Here is a 15693-nt window from a genome sequence, read left to right on the forward strand (position 1 = left end):
AGACTACACAAAGCTTTACATGGTTAAAAGAAATCCCCAAGAGCATGGTATGAAAGGCTTCACAATTATCTTGTGAAGATTGGTTTTGAGAAGACTAATGATAAAAATAATCTATACTTGGAGATAGAAGGAGGTATAGGTATTTTACTAGTTGAAATGTTTGTTAATTATATGATATTTGGAGGTCAAAATGCATTATGTAAGTCATTTACAAATGAAATGAAGCAATAATTTGAGATTTCTATGTTCAAAGAGATTAATTTCTTCATTGGTTTGCAAGTATATCAAATAAAATATGGTATATACATCACTCATTCCACGTATGTAAAGGAAATATTGAAAAATTTTGGTTTAGAGGATCCAAAACCAGTTGGCACTCCTATGTTAATAGGACTCAAACTTCCAATGAATGATGGTTCTGCTAAAGTGAATCAAACATTTTATAGGTCTATGATTGGTAAGTTGAAATATATATTACATAGAAGACCTAAAATTGAATTATCTACTAGAATTGTTGCAAGATTTTCTACAAATCCTAAGGAGAATCATTTGATGGTTGTTAAGGGAATTATGAGATGTTTGAAAGGGATAGAAGATTATGGTTTATACTACAAGAAAAATTACAAATTTGGTTTAAGACCTTATACATATGCTGACTGGACTAGAAACATTGATTATAAAAAGAGAACAAGTGATGGAGCATTTTTCTTAGGAAAGAGATTGGTCACTTGGACTAGCAAGAAAAAAATTGTATATCTCAATCTATTGCTGAAGCTAAATATGTGGCCACTATAGTAAGTTGTACAAATGTGGTATGGATCAAACAAATCCTCAAAGGTATGAAGGAAGAAATCACTAAAATTGTATTACTTTATTGTGATAATACAAGCATTATAAACATATCAAAGAACCCTATGATGCACACAAAGACAAAGCACATTGTAATTAAGTATCATTACTTGAAAGAATTGGTTCAAGACAAAGAAGTGAGGATGAAATATGTGAATACACAAGAATAAATAGCTGATACATTCACAAAAGATATACCTAAGGATACAAATGAAAATTTTAGAGGTAAACTAGGGGTGATACCCCTATCCAAAGCTACTTGAGGAGCATGAGTAGTGCCCTACATCAACTAAGCTGAATGTTGTATCTTACAACTTGATGCACTGGATCTTACTTTAGGAGCTACCTAAAGTAATGAAGGAGATGAATTTGAAGAATTATAGTCACATGCAAGGTGACAAAGGGAGAACCTAAATCAATTATATCTACTTATATAGATGACAAGTTTTTGGCTTTATAGTCAAAGAGAGAGATATAATAAAGAGGGAGATAAGTATCTAAATATCAGAAAGAGGGAGATAGAGAAAGAGAAAAATAACCTACAAAGGAACATGTAAGAGAGATACATTGAAGGATATTGATAAAGTTCACATTAACCTATACAAATGAATGATATATACTAATAGAGGGAGAAATTTTAAAGATCTTATTTTCTTTTTGGTATTGTTGTTGGTATTGGTTTGCCATTAATGTCAAAGAGGGAGATTGTTGATATGAGATCATTTTCAAGTGAAGGACATGTAATGGAAAAATCATTATATTTTCAATGATGTCAAACCTGCTACCTGCTAGTGAGACAATTGCTTTTTGGTCTAAAAGCTATCATTTAGTTGATTGATGAAGAGGATTTGAAAAGATGAGATAACAAAAGAACCTAGAGAAATGTTGAGTTATTTGGTGTATAAAAGGAGCTCTAAGAACAAGTAAGACATTAATACTATAGTGTATTTTTTATCTACTTAATATCTAAAATGAATAATTACACAAGTTAAGACTGAAAGAAGATCAAGTAAGAAAAGCGTTTGCCAAGCCTTGTTGAGTAGTCAGTGCAAGCTAAGCAAAAATTAGTAGAAGCAAAGTGAAAATCAAGAGATGCCAAGGAAAGAATAAAAATAGTGCAAGCCAAGTGAATGTTAGTATATATGTCGAGTAAAGTTTAGTTGGTGTTCAGCATCAATAAACTTTAGTATTTTTCGAGTGAACTAGTATCGGCTAAGTGACAAAATAATATAGATGTTGAGTGACATCAAACACTATTAAATTAAATATTTGACAAATCTGAGCTGACTAATTTGATTTCTTGAATTATGTTACGTGTGTGGAAGATAACTGTGATGAGATGGTTGTATAGTATTAAAGGTAAAATATTTAGAGACAAATTCAAGGAAGGCTATAGAGGAAGTTTCTAGAGGAACCAAATAGAAAAGTGGGTAGATTCATTGAATCCTACCTAACCCTAAAATGGATGATTGTGATAAAGAAAAAAAAGATCTAAATTCTCTATTTATAGAGATAGGTGGTCAAAATAAAATGTTGTCATGTGCGAGAACCTAAGAAAGACAAGGAGTCTAGGGTATTTCTTTATCTAGTAGCTGAACAAAAGAGATTGTAGTTGGCATAAAAAGAAAGAAGGCTTAAGAGAATGAATGCTTGAAGGGTGAACAAGATACTAGAGCTGAAGAGTATGACTACCAAGTAGAATGGAGGATTGAAACATATATCTATAATCAATAACTAAGTTGTAAGTTATTATCAGATTAAGTCTTACTGTTACTTTCTAACAATTGTACTAGTGTGGATAAAATCATTTGGATTAAGGTTGACCTAAAAGTCATTTGTAAACACTTTAACTAGGTGACATTCTAATGGAATGGTCTAAAGTCCTCTAACAAGGCTCACTTCTAACAAGGTGATTGAAATCCTTAAACTAGGTCACATCTAATAGTGTGTATTGTAAGTTTTAATAGGGTTGGCCTTTCAAAGGGCATCACTTCAAAAGAGTGGGAATTAGAAGCATGTTACTAGTGGTTTTTCCAAAATTGGGTTTCCATGTAAAATCCTTGTGTGAAATTGTGTGAATGTTCTTATGGTATTTCATGTTTACATTTCTACAAAGTTATTTTGACCTAGGATAGTAACCTTCAAAGTTAAATAATTATACGATCTAATGGATGCATGCATGTTAAGGTTTTATCAATGTGGATTTGTTTAGGATTGAAAATTTATATTTGTACATCTAGACCTTGGATAACTAATTCACCCTCCCTCTTAGTTATTCTAAAGAATTTCAAAATCTTTTTGAATTTGATTATCTTTTCTTTATTAGTAGTTTGTGTTACCCAACTTGAGGTAGATTTGGCTATCATGATTCTTTAGCTAGGATTATTTTATGATTTGATTATCTGTATTTGGATTGTATGTTATCTCTCCTTTACAATGGGAGTGGGAGCCTAATTATGTGACCACATGGTCAGAAGGTAATGTCTTCTTACCATTTGGGTCTCCCTCAGATTGATAGATGTTGGATACTTATTGAAATATTTGTACCATTATCATTCTTAATCTTATCTTGGAGACTTCTATTTGTTTGATGTGTCCATGTATCATGTGTTTTGAGATCCTATGGGATATTGTATTGTATATTGATGTACTTGTTTCTATTTTCACATACCCTATGACCTGTGCATTGGATGTTATTCATTAGATGTTCTTTCATATTATTAGATGTACTTATGCATTTTCTTGTGTGATAATGTATCTATTATTTCTTTATGACTATGAGACTTTGTACTTGAGACTTAAACTAATTAATACAATCTTCTTAATGTAACTAAATGTGAAGGAAGCCTTGAGGAATGGAAACTATATTTTTAATTTCTTACGCGTACTTGATGTGTATGTATATATTGCTTCCACATTATTGTTATCTTGTTTTGTTTAAACTTCAAGAAAAAATAGTTTAGTAAACATTGTAACATGTTAGATTTATCTCTCTTGGGTTCCTGAATAGGGCCTTACAAAAGATCGTCATAAAGAGCAGAAAGGTACACTTAATAAAAATTTCTTACAACCTCACTATCATTATGCTCTTTAAAATTTAATAAAATATTGCCTATTGACATGGACACAACCATAATCTATGTGGTGGAGATGGATATGCCACTAACCCATTTGGATAAATAGACCATTCTCACCTGCCAAGCAAAAAAACAAAAATGTAACCTTGATTTCATAAATATAGTGGAAAATAGTATAGTAAAATATATATCCAAGAAGAAATGGAAAACATTATCTTGATTTAATAAAATCATTAATTAATAGATATAGCTATATGCACCATTAAATATAGAGTTCTTATTACAATAGCTAATAATGGAATGACATATTTCAAAATCCTAAAGTTCTTGAGATGTATGTTGTTGAGGTTGAAGATTAAATTTCAATGTACACTATGGAAATTTAAAATGTACCACAACATCTTTAGTTTAATCTTTGTCTTTGTTTTTAATGAATATTTATCTTGATGAAAAACATTAAGATATACATTATGTTGGAATTCTTTAGAATAACTAAGAGGAGGGGTGAATCAATTATCCAAGGTCTAGATGTACAAATGAAACTGTTCAATTATTAGTAGACCCATATCCATAAAAAATTATTATGCATGCATCCATTAGACCATACAACACTTAAAAATTGTAGGTTATTTTCCTAGGTCAAAACAACTTTTTAGAAATGTAAATATGAAACATACTAGATTCAGTAACACATTTGATACAAGGACTTTAAGTGGAAACCCAATTTGGAAAAAACCAATAGTAACATGCTACTAATTATCACTCTTATGAAGTGATGCCCTGTGAAAGGCCAACCATGTTAAAGGTGATAATACACACTATTAAATGTGACCTCATTAGAGGATTTCAATCACCCTATTAGGAGTGAACCTTATTAGAGGACTTTGGACCATTCACTTGGAATGTCACCTTGTTAAAGAATTTAAAAATGACTATTAGGTTAACCTTAATCCAAAGGATTTTCCCTAGACTAATATAATTATTACAAAGTAACAATAAGGCTCGATTTGATAACAAATTACAACTCACTTATAGATTACATATCTCTATTTCAGTCCTCCATTCTACTTGGCTTTCACACACTTCATCTCTGTTAGCTTGTTTACCCTTCAAGCATTCATACTCTTAAGCCTTCTTTCTTTGCATGACAATTGCAGTCTCTTCTGTTTGGCAACTAAATGAAGAAATACCTTAGACTCCTTCTCTTCCTTAGGTTCTCACACATGACAACCTTTTCTTCTAACTGGTTCTCTCTATAAATAGAGATTTAAGATCTTTTTCCATTTAACCATAATCATCCATTTTAGGGTTAGATAGGATTAGGTAGGATACATTGAACCTACCCATGTTTCCATTTGGTTCCTCTAGAAACTTCTTCCTTAATCTTCCTTGAATTCTCCTCCAAATGGTTTACCTTGAATTTTGTGCCACCATCTCATCATAATTATCTTCCACATGCTTCTCATAATTCAAGAAAACATAATAGTCATCTCATATTCATAAAATCTACAATTTAACATGAATACATGGACTTTTCATCAATATGTTGTTAGTAAGATTTCATACTGCTCTTTTATTTAGCCAACACTAGTTTACTAGGCAAACACTAAAGTATACTAATGCTTGGCACAAATGAAACTTTAGTTGCCTTACACTATGTTCACTCAGCATACATTAGATCTTCACTTTCCTTTGCTCCAACTGATTTTTTGCTTGGTTTTCACTAACTTTTCTCGACACCTACTATGCACTTGGTCAAGCTTGGTAGACTCAATTCTTCTTATTTGTTCTTCTAGACTTAATCAATATATCCAACGTTTGTTGCCTTACGTAGATAAAAAAATACACTATATTATCATTGTCTTAACTAATATTTGTACTCATTTTTCATAACATAGCTCAACCTTTCCACTAGATGTTCTTGTTATTGCATTTGATCAAATCCTCTTCATCTATCAAACAAATGATAGTACTCAAATCAACTAAGTAGTTATCTTACTAGTAAGTAGCAGGTTTGACATTAGTGACAAAATAATGATTGAACCACATCTTCATACTTGCATCAATCTTTTCTCAACAATCTCCTTCTTTGGCATTGATGGAAAACCAATACCAACAACAATACCAAAAAGAAAATAATTCCTTGTATTGAAATATCTCCCTTTATTAGAACTTTCATCTTTTGTATAGGATACAAAAATTTGTTATGATCAACAAACAATCAACTCTTCCATATGAATCCCTTCATCTGTCATCTTGTAGAGCTTCTCCTTCTAATTTTCTCTGATCACTCAATCTTTTTGATATTTAGGTATCTATCTCTCTTTCTGTACTATTCTTATATCTCCCTTAGTAATTACTCCCTCTTACTAGGTAAATGTATTATTTTAGTCATTTCTCCCTCAATAGGGCATATATCTCCCTCTTTGACAACAATGCCAAAGACTTTTCATCTCAACATGTAGATGTTAACAATTTTAGTTTCTCCCTCTATCACCTAACTTGTGACTAATCTACTATTCCAATTCTCTGATTACTTTAGGAAACTCCTAAAGTAAGATCCATTGTATCAATGTTTAATATATGTCATTCATTTTAGTTGATGTAGGACACTACTCATGCTTCTTAAGTAGCTTTAGATAGGGGTGATACCCCTATTTCCTCTTAGATACTCATGAGCATACTCACTAAGTCTTTTCACACTTCCCTCTAAATTTAGCTATAGTTTACCCATACACTACTCTCATCCACACAAATAATGGGGTTTTGTCCTCCTTTTAAGGATTTCAAAGACTTAGGGTTAGATATGAATCTACAATCCATATTAAATCTTCATTTCCTGCTCATTCTTTGCACATTTCGTATTAATTGTAGGCCTTCTCCATTTTTCTTATCAGCTGCATGTTGATTGCATAGAAAATATAAAAGATTCATTCTTATCCCTAACATCCTTTGATATTCTTCTATTTTGGCTCAAAAAATGGTTTACATAGGTGTTTGTACAAGTACAAACAACTATGTCCAATCTATGTTACTTGGCACTTGTTACCTCTGATGCTTGGCACATATAAAAAAATTGGCTCACTCGACACCTATAGCAATTCTATTCCACTCAACATCTATAGTGACTCAACATCTATACTTTGCTTGGCACTTGATCTTCACTCAGCACCTAAAGATTGCTTGGCACATGAAGATCATTCAGCACCTATTGTAGTTTTGTCTAGCTTGACATAAATTGTTACTAAGCATCAACTATTTACTTAGCATCTATAAATATTTTACTCGGCATGTGTTACTAGCTTGGCATGAGCTTAGTAAACATCTTAAATGTGTTGACACAAAATAGTAAAAACCTAGTCTTAGATTCAACAATCTCCCCCTTTGACATGAGTGTCAAAAACACTTAACAATATATCAAAGTCTAATATTCTCAAGTAAAATATGCATACAATTCGGCATATATACAAAACTTCAAAACTTCTCAAAATTCTGTGAAAACTATATATATATATATATATATATATATATATATATATATATATATATATATATATATATATATATATATATATATATATATATATATATATACCTCAAAAGCTTTGTAACTCCCCCTGAGCTGATGTATTCCTATAAATGTTACCAAAATTCTCATACTCCCCCTAAGCTGAAGTTTCTATACTTTGTATCTATTTTTTCTTCCATTCTTATTTACAACTCCCCCAAAATATTATATCTCATATCTCCCCCTTAACTGTATCTCCCTCTTTTTTACACTGATGTCAAAGGGTACTAAGGGTTAAGACCATATTTTTCCAAAAATGTTTTATTAATCTCCATAATCATCTTGAGAGAGGTATCCCAATTATCCAAAGCAATTTCCAATGATTTATGTTGGATAGTTGTCTCTACTGCAAGATGAACAAATCCTTCCATAGTAGAAATATTAGGATCTTTCTTTAGAATAGTCTCTACATAGGCTTCTTCTTTATGGAGTACTTCAAAGTGTGGGGTTATGGAAGATTGTATATGCATTAGTTTGGCCTTGATGTTAGCCTCCTATGCTATCAACACAGCTAGTTCCTTATATGTGTGAAGTATTTGAGAAAATTGCTTCTCACTCTATGGTGGATCATTTGGCAATTGAGTACTAGAAATCTTTAGATTTCTCTCCAAGCTCATTATTCTTTGGCTTGTCTCTTATGTGAAGTATGAAAAATCAAACAACTTTTTGTACAATGAGAATACATTCTCAAGTACCTTTTTCACTTTGTCAATTTTCTTTGCCAATCCAACCTAGGACAATGCTATTTCACTGGATATTTTCTCATTTACTTTTCCTTGAAATTTCGTCTTAGACCATTCCATGAGTTTCACATTAGTTTCCTGGTCTTTATTTGTCACTTGTTCTACAATCTCTATCAATTGTTCCAATATTGGCTTGGTTTCATCATGTGTTTGCAAGCTGAATGTATCAAGAAATATTTCTTTTATTTCTACGAGAGCTTGCTTATGCTTATACTCATTTCTGAGTATCTCTTGTCTTTTCCTCTTTTCTAGTGCCTCTTACACTTTATAGATCTATTGCAAGCTCATTGTCTTTGAGTTATAGCTTGGTATGACTATTTCTTCATCAAGAGCAGGGTCTCCATAGTGAAGTACCCTTGCAATCTTGGTAGTGCTTGAGCCTAGGTTAGAGATTTGCATTGGCATTGCATCAATGCTTGGCTATTTCTAAGGAGTCCCTAAGGTAGGCAAGTTTATCAATGTTTGTATTTCCTCTTGTTCCTTAGGGTATTTCTCTACTTCTTTCTCCTCTTGTTTACTACCTTGGTCAATTATGATAATTTGAGGAGGTACACCTAGGGTTTGTGCTGCATGATCTTATTGTCTTGTTGTTTCTTTTGTACACTCCTTAGTAGTAATTGTCATTCTTATTGTAGAATCAACCTTAGCAATTTTATCTTGTATCTCTTTCTCTCTAGATTGATCTGCTATAATAGTGGGAGGTTGTGAGGATTATTCTTGAGTAGTTTCCTTCTCCCTTGATATTGCTGCTATAGCTTTCTATAGCTCATCAACACTCACCAACATTGGATTTGTACATAGTTGTTCTTGAACTGTTGATTGGTGAAGGATCTTCTTGAGATCCTCTATAGTTAAAGGGTTGATCTTCTGAGAAGAAGTGTCAAGAACATCCTTTATAGTGACTATAACTACAAGTTTGTGGAGGACTAAGAGGCAGAAATTGTGTATCTTATGCATCCTATTCTTCTTACTATTGCTATTGATTAGCTATTTCCATTTCATCTCCTTTATCTTCTTCTCCTTTCTCTATTTCATTTTCCTTATTTTGTTTCTCTACATTCTCCTTCTTACTAGCCTCTATCTTATCTACATCTTTATTCATTTCAATGTTCTATCCCACAAAGGGGTTTTCTTCTCCATCCTTGATAGTAGTCAAGCCATTTATCAACTTACACATTCTAGTTGACTTATGCACAACTTATTAAACTTTATTCTACAAGATACTAAAGGCTCTATACTTTGGTGCAAACTTACTCCCATGTTTCTTGTTTGCCTTCTTTATTTGGCCTTTTCTCAATTCTAGTATCACTTGTGCCAATGTGGATTCTCTTATTTCCTTTTCCATTTTAAAATAGTAATGCCACTTTTTTTCAATAATTTCATATAACTCCTTAGGAATTGTATTGTCCAATTCAAGAGGGGTGTTCTTGAATTCTTCCATCATGGCATATACTGATTCTTCCACTTTATTTTGATCCTCTCTACTTAATTTCTTAAAATCAACATTTTTCAATCTAGAAAAATCTGCATTCTTCCTAATATTATCACATATTTTATCAATGTTAAACTTAGGAACATGGTGTACCATCCTAAATTGGCTAATGTTTTCTAATTTTTTTCCTTTCCTTGTCATCTAACTCTAGTTGTGCAACATAGTTTCTCCTTGGTTTCTTCTACATAGGACCAGTCTACTTAGTAGCCTTCTTCATTTATTTGTCCTATTACTTGGCCTTTTGAGTTGAGGCCCTTGTAGTAGCTCTTGTTACTAGCATTGCTGGCTTGGTTTGAGTTGCCTTTGTAGCCTTCTTTGCTTTAGGTTGGGTTATAGGCTAAGCTTTGGCTTTTCTTTTCTTGGTCTCTTGAGTTGGTGCTTCCTTGGCTTCCTCTTCCTCAACACCTTCTACCTCTTCTTCATCCTCACCTAATCCTTGAGTGATCTATAGTGGGAATTTCCCTTGTTCATCTTTTTCACTCTCATTTTCTTCCTCTTTGTTAGCTTTAGCACCTTCTCATTCTGCTTCTCCTACTGTGCCTTCTCCAAACTTTTCCTTAAGCTTCTTCACAAGCTTATCTTTCTTCTTTAAGGTGGAAGCAGTCTTTAGGTCCATATCAACTTTGGATCATACCACATCATATGTTCCAAAATGTGGTGCCTCCTTATCAATTTCCTTTGCAAGCAATTCTATGATAGATGTTGATGCTTCATCAATGCTCAGCTCATATCCTAGAGGTCTTAGCCATCTAGTCCTTGGAATTGTTGCTTGGATATAAGTATTATCAATATCAACTAAGAAATAGACATCAAGCTACTCATTTATTCTCATGTAATTGAGGAGACAAAGATATCAAATGTTAATGTTCAGTCCATTTGTTTTAGGGTATAATATGATACAAATTTCTTTCCTCAGCTCATTCCAATTTTAAACAATGAAAAGACAACATTCTCACATTATCAAACAATAATAGGGTGGTGGAGTCATCACTCAAGATGCACAATGAAAGATCTCACTAACAAGACAACTCACCATCTCTCTATCTGGTATATACATGAGACCAATAGCAATACACTACAATACAATGAATTCTCATAATAGGATAGAGTTCATCTCTCCATTCCAATACAAAAAATAAGGATCCTCTTCTAGGCAAAGAATGAATTTCATGAACATCAAGCTTCCAAACTCTTCAAGTGAATATCTACAAAAAGAGAGACAAAATGGAAACCATGGACGCTCACCTCTCAACCTAGGACTCAAGGAGGCCACCCACTAAGCTTGGGGAAACAAGGCATAAATGATTGCATTCTACACATTCACATGCCATGCATAATCACAACAAAATGACAGATTTAACACAATACATTTTCAACGCATCCCATCCCAAGGCTTGCACAAAGATTCAACAAATGAATCAAGTATAGGGTGAAGGTGGGCTCTCACCATGAGGAGGATTTACAAAGCTTTCATTCATAATATACACATCTTCTCAATATCAACATGCCCTTTTGGGGCAAACAATATCTTCCCTTCCACACACCTCCTTATACCTCCCAAAATGCAAGTACGCAAGATGAACACATTCCATTGAATATATACAATCATCTCCACACATGGGAGTGTTCCTCAACTACATGTGTGAGCCCAACTAATCCCTTTACCCAAGCATCTCTTCCCTCCCAAGGGTGAGTGATGCTTCACACCCATTTCACAAAACACATAACATGAAAACAAAGCAAGATCAATAAAGATTTACACAAAACTTCTCACATGCAACACACAAACAAGATCTTTACCCACAAACACAACTACAATACACCAAAATCTCATAATGAAATGAAGAACACCATATCTATTCTACATGAAAAATGAAGAACATCATGGATCATGGGTACCAACCTCCCTCCAAGCAAAGGCAATGAATAGTTATAGTAGAGCTCCTTCCTCTTCCTTCAAGCCCTAGTTGTCTCTAAAGATAGAGAGTGGCCAAGTGAGTTCCCAATTTTAGCCATGCCTCTATATGACCCTCTCATTTTCGGATTCAATAAAGAATGCAATTTTTTTGAGGTCTCCTAGGCCTACTAAGCACCCTAGAGGTCATTATTTGTCCCTTAACCTAGAGGTCATTATTTGTCCCTTAACCTATAGTACTAACATGGGTAGGGTTTATTTTTGTCTCAAACTTACCTTAAAGTTACTTTATGACCCTCCCAAAACTAGGTAATTCAAATTCCAAATTTTTCCCATGGTGATAACCTTATTCTCTTTACTAATTTTAGGGCAATAATCAGATTCCTCAATTAAGGCATTTAACTCAGAATAAGGTGGTCTCATGATCCATCATCAATAAACATGTCATTTCACATAACAAGTACAAGTGTCAAGTGACACACACAAAATACATTATATATTACACATGACACATTATGAATCTACACATAAAATACATACCACACACATACATCTCACATTTACAAAGTAGACACATCACAATGACGTTTATGAATCTCATAAAGATTCACCTTGGTAGAGTTAATTAAACATGTGTGTATACCTTGTTTCCCCGTTAAATTCCATGGTTCCTCTTCCTACACATCAAACTCGAGCATTAGTAGTCCAAGGAGTCAAATAAGCATATACAACATAAGTGCATATAATAATAATATCCATATTAACATATTTCAAATTAAATATCATTTGCTAACCTTTCAATTATTCCACTCAAAATGTTAAGATATCAAAATCTGCATGTCATAAGCATCATAACCAAATTAATATTCATCCATACATTGAAAATATTCAGAAGCAAATTAACATTTTACATTGCATCAAAATCTGATAATATCATGTCATAAAGCTACATCCAAATATGTTCGAACATTTCCTACACAATAATAGGTTCTTTGTGCATACAACAATGTAAAACACTACTAAAGTATCAAAATTCATAGGTAAAGCAAATCCACTATCCGTCTAAATCTGTCAAAATATCAAGGTCTCGAATATCAAAATGTAATTAATACATCCATGCTATGACAGGTCGGGATGAGGCCTCACTGTGTGTCTGTGTGTGTGTGTGTGTGTGTGTGTGTGTGTGTGTGCATACGTTATAAAGTATTCAAAATGAGAATTCAATTTTACTTTTCAAACTAGTTCACAATAGCACAAATTAGGAAATCAAATAAAAAATAATTATATATATATATATATACATACATCTATGTATATATGTACATATATATACATAGTATATGTACATATATAGATAGATGTATATATATATGTATGTATGTGTACACATACATATACATACATATATATACATACATATAGATACTCACACGTACATATATATATATATATGTACATATATATATATATATATATATATATATATATATATATATATGTATACATACATATATGTACATATATATATATATATATGTATACATACATATATGTACATATATATATATATATATATATATGTACATATATGTGTATATATATATATATGTACATATATGTACATATATATATATACACATATATGTACATATATATATATACACACATATATGTATATATATATACACACATATATGTACATATATATATATACACATATATATACATATATATATATATGTACATATATATATATACATATATGTACATACATACATATATATATATATGTATGTATGTATATATATAGATATATATACATATATATGTTAGGATTAAACCATGGAAAGAAATAACAATTACATGCAAATATAACCAATAATAAAAAATAATAGATCGCACAGAAAAGAACACAAGACACCAAAATTTAATGTGGTTCACCCAATCCCTAGGCTACGTCCACCAAACAACAAGTTCGATCTTATTACAATCTAATGATTACAACTTGATTACAATCTATAATCCCTTATAGCTCAATACCATTGCAAGAACCTATTTCACATCACCACTATAAAACAACCCTAACCCTAAGCACTTTTATACAAGTATTAAACCGCTTTAGGGTTACTACATGTCGGCCATAAATTGGTGAATATTAGCCATTACTTTAGTGGTGAATCTATGAATTTCAAATCTATGAATAGTACCAAAAAAAAAATGAGGAATGCCCTGAGCCCCAAAGAATTTATGAAATATGTACAGTACTTTCTTGATTAGTCACCACAAACTAACAATCTCTCACTTGGGGACTGATTAGGCTCCACACTAAACAATAATCTCCCACTTCGAGACTGATCCTATAACAATGTTGCTACTCCATGAGGCTCCCACTAGATCAAACCACTCTGGACTCTGCTATTCTATTATTCATGTTCATTTTAAAAGACCATCCAAAGGTGAAGAAGAGTTTAGCTTCTCCCTTGTTACTACCTTTTTCAACATATCTGTTGGATTATCATTTGTATGTATCTTCTCCAACTTTAACTATCCATCCTCCAAAACTAACCGAATGAAATGGTACCACAACTGTATGTGTTCGGTCTTTGAATGCAGAGCCGAATTCTTTACAAGATGAATGGAACTCTGACTATTTGTGAACAAATAATTATCCTTCTGAGGATGTCCCAATTCTTCCAAGAAGAATTGAATCCATATCATCTTCTTGGCTGCCTCTGTAGTAGCTACATACTCTGCCTCTATAGTGGATAAAGCATTAACCTTATGTAACCTAGACACCAGCTCATGACTGCCCCACCAACAATAAAGACACAACTTGTAGTACTCCATCTAGTATCAATGTCCCCTACCAAATTTGAGTCAACATAGCCTTGTAAATCAGTAGTAGAGCCCCCAAAATGTAAACACTTGGTGGATGTTCCTCTCAAATATCTGAGAATTCATTTGATAACATTCATATTTGCTCAATTCTTGGATTACTCATATATCTGCTAACGACTCCCACTGCATGTGCAATATCTGACCTAGTACATGTAGCATAGCATACATCAAGCTTCCTATAGTTGAAGCATAGGGTACCTTGGACATCTTATCCTCCTCTTCTTGTGTCTTAGGACACATCTCCTTAGTCAACTTCAAATGAGCAGGTAATGGTGTGCTGACAGCTTTAGCATTCTCCATAGAGAAATGTTGCAACACCTTCTCAACATAATTAGCCTGAGATAAAGTCAATGTTTGATTCTTCCTATCTCTGCAAATCTTCATACCAAGGATTTTTTTTTCTACCCCCAAATCCTTCATAAAAAATGCATGTGCTAATTGGCATTTTAGCCCCTTAATGTGATCCATGCTAGACCTAGCTACAAGCATATCATCAACATATAAACATAAAATAATATAGCTATCATCATCCAACCTCTTAAAGTAAACACAGTGATCTAAATGACACCTATTATAACCATGCTCATGCATAAAATTGTCAAATTTTAGATACCATTGACAAGGTGCTTGCTTTAAGCCATATAAACTTTTCTTCAATTTGCACACTAAGTTCTCCTTACCTTTGACTGCAAATCCCTGTGATTGAGCCATATATATCTCTTCATCCAAATCACCATGAAGGAAGGTTATTTTAACATCAAGCTGCTCCAAATGCAAATCTTCAGTAGCTACAAGATTTAAAATAGTACAGATAGAAGTCATCTTAACAATGGGAGAAAATATCTCATCAAAATCAATGCACTTTTTTTGTGCAAATCCTTTCACAACTAACCTAGCTTTAAATCTTTTTTGACCTCCATCCTCTTCTTTCAACCTGTAAACCCACTTATTCTATAAAGCTCTTTTACCTATAGGCAACTTACACAAATCCAATGTCTTATTCTTTAGCAAAGAGTCCATTTCATCTTTCATTGCAAATTCCCACTAAATCTTAGTATCCACCTACACAACTTCATCATAACTTTCAGGTTCACTAGCATGAGTAAGTAAAATATAATACAAAGAGGGAGAAAATCTTTGTGTAGGTCTAA

The sequence above is a fragment of the Cupressus sempervirens genome, chromosome 4 (assembly GCF_028749045.1).
Source record: "Cupressus sempervirens isolate cs-2001-9-10 chromosome 4, ASM2874904v1, whole genome shotgun sequence".
In the NCBI taxonomy this organism is placed as follows: Eukaryota; Viridiplantae; Streptophyta; class Pinopsida; order Cupressales; family Cupressaceae; genus Cupressus; species Cupressus sempervirens.